Consider the following 6,373-nt stretch of genomic DNA (forward strand, 5'->3'; position numbering starts at 1 on the left):
TGCAAGTAGATCAGGCATCCCCAAACTGTGGCCCTCCAGATATTTTGGACTACAATTCCCATCATCCCTGGCCACTGGTCTTGTTAGCTAGGAATCATGGGAATTGTAGGCCAAAACATCTGGAGGGCCACAGTTTGGGGATGCCTGAAGTAGATAAATAGGTACTGCATTGGCAGGAAGGTAAACGGCGTTCTGTATGCTGCTCTGGTTCGCCAGAAGCGGCTTAGTCATGCTGGCCACATGACCCGGAAGCTGTCTGCGTACAAATGTCGGCTCCCTCGGCCAGTAAAGCAAGATGAGCGCCGCAACCCCAGAGTCGTCCGCGACTGGACTTAACAGTAGGGGTCCCTTTACCTTTACCCATGTACTGTCTGAAACCAGATGTGATTTTTTTCCAGCTCTCCAACTCCACTAAGTGAATCTAACCAAGGCTAGGTGTATAGATTCCCAGCTACTGAGTTGGGCAGGGGAGTTACTGTACATTCATCTCGCCAAGGACAACGGCTGGAGAAGCCTGCTGAATATTACCTCTATCAGGCTTAGGGCAAATGTATAAAACTAATGAGATGAAAGAATCTCATGTTGCCTTTGCTACATCAGAAATGTGTGCAGCATTTATACTGTCAACATTTGGCCTGCGAGCATGCCCTCACATCTTGTTGCAGGAATAACAAGTGTTATAGGGGCTTTTTTTAAAGCAAAAGAAAAAAGTGCCAAATTGTCCATTAACGGTAAGGAGAGGAAAATGAAGTGCAGTGTCCGTTTTATGTGCTGCACTCATATATAATGACAAGAGAGAGATCTGTTGCAAAGAGGAACATGCGGACGGAAGGTGAGGAGCACAGCCACAGACCTCTCACTGAACCTCTCTGTTCTTCCACCCAACCTTCTGAACAAAGTACTGTACATAGGTTGTGTTCAATAGGTTGGGTGACCATGTGGTGGATAGGGGCCTAATCATTCACGGCACAGTATGCTTTCATTGAATGTGCCGTGCTGCCTGTACAGAGCTACTTGTGTGAATCAAAGAGGAATTCTTGTCCACTTTTTGGAGACCTTTTATGCTTCAGAACTTGATACTATTGCCAAACACATTGGCAATATCATCCAAAGAGCCTCCACAATCAAATGAAGAAGTGCAAACAGGCAGAGCTCTTCAATTTCTGCTCATTCAGATCCCAATGCCACCAAATTTCCTTCATCACACATCATGTTGCAGGTCCCCAATCCTTAGAAATGGCATTTTGGAAGGCACAAGTGTTGCAGCAGGAAGAGAGAGCTTGAAAGTGTTGTTGCAGAATGGAACTCGTGACTCATTGTTACGGATAAGACACATGTGTGTGTGGGTGTGTGGGTGTGTGGGTGTGTGGGTGTGTGGGTGTGTGGGAGAGAGAGAGAGAGAGAGAGAGAGAGAGAGAGAGAGAGAGAGAGAGAGATATTTGAGCAGAATTTTCTTCTTCTTTCTCTAGTGTCTTTCAGGTTACTTTGCAAACTGTAATAAAGTACAACACCAGATCTGATCTATATCTTGTTGTATAAATTCATAGTAACGGGCTTGTTCCTGTTATCAGCTATGGTGGGTGAGCAGAATGGAAACTTCTGCAGCCTGCTTCAGATAATGACTCCTCTACATATTAGCTATGCTAAGGCCTTCGTAATATCCACCCCAGTTTCAAAAGACTATAAAATCTTGCAATTCACAAGTTTACATTTTGCATTTTATCTATGCTCTGGGTCTGTCGGCTATATTAAAATGATGCCATATTATGTATGGGAAATAGCTTTTCTATCAGCTCAAAATAGACCATCTTATTGCACCTTATTAAAAAAATAGTAGTGCATTTTCTGCTGGCAACCATGACATACGATAATAACTGTTATCAATATGCAATTACCTTGGTTACTCTAGAACATATTGATATTCATTTATTTAAAGATTATATAACGCATTTGTATTCATTGAGGTAATCTGTTGATATGATTAAATGTGAATGGCCATCTTATACTTGAGCAGTAAAATGAAAAATTGCCATCAGATCTTCAATGCATCGCAGAAGGGGTCACATTAAGTAACGGAAAATTGCATTATCTTTCATTTTAAGGCCCAGTACAATGCTTGGGGGGGGGGGGGATATCAGTGCTTATTAATTGGAACAGTCTTTCCAAGAGCAAAGTACTCAGCAAGGTGAACCCAGGGTGCCGGTTCAATGCCAACTGTCTGTGGAAAGAGAAATGGTGGATACTAATGAATGATATCCAAAGGTTATTTGTCTTCTGGTTCTCCAGTAGTCCTAAACAATGGCAGGGCAGACCTAAACGATTGTGATCACAACCGGAAGGAAAAGACAAGATACATGCCATTGGTTTAACTAGGGACAAGCCCACTTTACAGGATCAGCAACAATCCTAAAGCTGGGAGGAATTCAATGTCATGCTGTGGCCATCATTCCATCAAGCTTTTCAGCTTGCCAGATGGAATTGCCCTCCATTCTCCACCCATGTGCTGTCTTGGGGGTTCTCTCATCCCCTATATGTACATGGGGGGGGAGAGGGGGGAAGCCCCATTGCACAAGTAGAATTTCTTGTGTGGGGTTCTGCTGACGGAACTCATTCCTTTGATCCCACCCACGTATGACGCAGCAGCCGTCTTGCTGTTATTCACATCTCAAACTACTTCCTTCCCTCTGGCCATGCCTGTTCAGGGATAGAGTGAGGACCTCCTGAGTCTCTCTCTCTTCCATAACTCTTGGTGGGAGAGACAAGTTGGCCTCAAAGGGGTTATGTATCCCATTCCCTGTGTTCCACATCTCTGATTGGCAAGCCTCAAGATTCCCCCATCACCATCAAGAACACTCACCTACTTATTCCTTATCTGTGTTACTTTCCACACATTCTGCTGTTTTGACCAAATTCTTTGTGTGAAAGAAGTGGACAGCCACCAGGCACTAATTGACACACCTGACCAGGCAAACATAAGCAGGCAGTGAACGACTGTCTCATCCTAAACTATAGCGGATGGCCTGGAAACAGGAATTTTTAATTGTCCCTTCCCACTCCCATACCTGAAGCATCATCTATCAGTTGCTTATGAAGACATAATTTTTGGTCAGGTTTGCCCTGTCCATAGGACTGCACCCTGTTATTACTGAATTCTTGGTTTTTTTATTTTTATAATGGTCTTTTACTGTAGGTTGTTGTTGTTGTTTGCTACTTAGAGATTTTGAAATATTGTAGTTTACAATAAATCATACGGGACCCAAGTTCTGCCTAGGATTTCACCCCATTTCATTCATTCTACCAGTGATTGGCAGAATGGCTTGGCCAGCACCATCTTTCTTTGGCATCTCGGTCACTACAGCAGCATAGCTACTTGTCAGAGGGTCGTCGTGGCTACTCTGGAGTAGCTCCGCCTGAGTCCAGTTTGTCTTCAAAGACGTTTATTGTGCTATTTATTTACAGTGTAGAGACAGCTTAAAACATGACCTCTCATCCCGAATCAGAATCCGGCAATGGTGTACGCCTGTTCCTATGCCAGCAAAGTAGTCTGGGCACCCCAAAACGCCGCCCCCTTGACCTGCGTTGCGGAGCTCTCCTTACTTCTGGTGCTGGAAGGAGTGATGCCCTTTCAGCTCCCTCCCTCAGCAGTCGGTGCCCTGGCTCTGCAGCATCCCTAAGCGTCTGCCTGCATCCCTCCGCCCTCGAGCTTTCCCATTGTTCCTCCCTCTGATTTCTCTCCTCCTCCGAGTCTCTCCCTCCCCCTCTGGCTGCTTCAGAACCACTGGTGCTCTCTGTACTTGATGAGGTGGATGTCAGGATGATGGGGGCTGGCTCCCTGTAGGGCAGGCATCCCCAAACTGCGGCCCTCCAGATGTTTTGGCCTACAACGCCCATGATCCCTGGCTAACAGGACCAGTGGTCAGGGATGATGGGAATTGTAGTCCAAAACATCTGGAGGGCCAAAGTTTGGGGATGCCTGCTGTAAGGAGTCACCCTTACACTACTTTTCCATTGGCACAACAGGACTTCAACTGAATCCTCAGCCAGCTTATCTCTAGCACAGGATCGCACCCTTAAACAATCACCCTTAAAACCAGATGAGTAAACTGAGGCTAATCTTATTTCTTCGTATTAATCAACATCTTAATATTTAACCTTTAAAACCACAGAAGCACACATATCATAGTGAGTACTGACTGTCTGTCTAGTGCTATTTTCCAGCCCTGCCGCTGCTATTATTATTATTTTTATTAAAATTTGTAGGCCACCCTATACCCGCAGGTCTCAGGGAAGTTCACAGGATAAAATCGCAATATAAAAATACAAAATACATAATCAAAATTAAAACAAAAGCAACCCAAGAAGGAAGAGTGAAAGGCATGGAAAATCAAGGGGAAGGGGGTGGTGTGCAAAAAAGCTATTCAGAAGAACAAACACTCAATAATTTATTACATTTACCTTTGTCCCTCGTTAGAGGTCCCTGATACTGTATACCTATTTCCACACTGACTCCACAAGAGCTAGAAACATGGCTCCAAGGCAATGGTAAATCCCTCCCCAGATTTTCTCCACTTATTTGTGTGTATTCTAATGCGTATTCTATTATATGCTGTTCTATGGCACTCTGGTGTATTTTCTTGGATGGACTGCATTTTGTTTTGATATTGGGGTTTTATTATAAATTTGCCATCTGTTTTGTTTGTGAGCCACCATGAGTCATGCATTTGCAGCAGAAAGCAGGGCAAAAAATCATATAAATATTAGGACTTGATTGTTCTAAGAGGAACTCACCAGAGTAAATTTAGCCTTCCTAGATGCCTTCAAAATCTGTAAATGCTACTGTGCTTTGCAACAGTTTCTTAATCAATACCTTCACTGAAGGCAGGTAGTTTTCTCTGCTTCCAGTATTTTGTGAGCAAGCTGTGGGCAGCAGTTAATTAATCCCCAACTAGATTCCTGTGCATTTCCCCCACAATGTTTTAACGGTAGAGTTACCCAGTGAATTACTGTGGGTCTTAATGGGATTTCATATCCAATTATCTCTTTTGCATTTCCCAGAAATATCTTTCCAGAAGAATCCTACATATTTATACTACCACCAAATTAGTATGAAGTCAGTCTCTGTTTGATTATATGTGCAGTAGCTATGCTGGTACCATTTCTGGAAAAAATCTTAAGTGGAATGTAGCAGTGTTAACACAAAACTTATATCAATGTTCTATCAACGTGATATGCATAGACTCTCTCGGCATAGCTGCCAAGTCTCCTGTATTCCCCGGGAAACCCCTGTTTTTCCAGCCGTTTCCCGCTGACAGCCCGGATTTTTTAAAACCCCATAAATCCCCCGGATTCTTATCGGCCTGGGGAGGCTCCTTCGGCGCATGTCTGGAGTCTCTGGACATGTGCAGAAGCGATTTCTGGTGCTGCGGCCATTTTGAAAACGGGCAGAGCATGCGTAGAAGCGACTTCCGGTGCTGCTCTGCCCAGTTCCAAAATGGCTGCAGCGTGACTTCCGGTCGCAGCGCGACTTCCGATCCCAGATTTTTCAATCTGGGAGTTGGCACCTATGTCTCTCGGGCCAGTCTTGCATCTGTAAAAAAATGTTACTCTGAGATAGGGGTGCTTGAGGACTTTGCAAATTGTGATACAAACTGATTTAATCTACACCTCCCAGGCTAATGTGTGGATCGAAACATAGTTGTCCCCAGGATTTTGCACTAATAAGCACTAATCCTACAAAATCCACATTTCTTCAGATTTTGCCATTCAGATTTTGGCTCAAAAGATACACTCGAAATGCATGTTTTATGATAAGATATACATGAGTCAACAATGCATATTTGGAAAAAATATATTTAAAAAATGACTAGTCTCATGAAGATTTTTTAAAATGGCAAATTGCATAGCTGCCAAGTTTTCCCTTTTCTCGCGAGGAAGCCTATTCAGCATAAGGGAAAATCCCTTTAAAAAAGGGATAACTTGGCAGCTATGCAAATTGATGTAATAATGGGATGGAATGGATTTATTATTGTTAATGTTATTATTTTCAGCAATTTATATATCACTTAACACTATAGCCTCTAAGGCATGTGCAATAACAAAACATACAATAAAGACAGACCAGTTAAAATTAACTCACACAATCAGAAAAAAAACCTTATATAATATGCCTGGTCTTCACCAAGTGCCAGACGTTCAACAGGGTGGGATCCTATCCACAGGATTGGGCCCATATTATTCAATGCATGGCTCCTGGTGGTTGTGAGCTATGCATCTGAGCCATGGAGAACCACTAACAGAGTCTCCCCCAAAGACCTCACTGATCCTAGACCCAAATCATCAAGGGACTTATAAATTAACAGAAGACTTGTGAATT

The sequence above is a fragment of the Zootoca vivipara genome, chromosome 1, assembly GCF_965207765.1.
Source record: "Zootoca vivipara chromosome 1, rZooViv2.hap1.1, whole genome shotgun sequence".
Classification (NCBI taxonomy): Eukaryota; Metazoa; Chordata; class Lepidosauria; order Squamata; family Lacertidae; genus Zootoca; species Zootoca vivipara.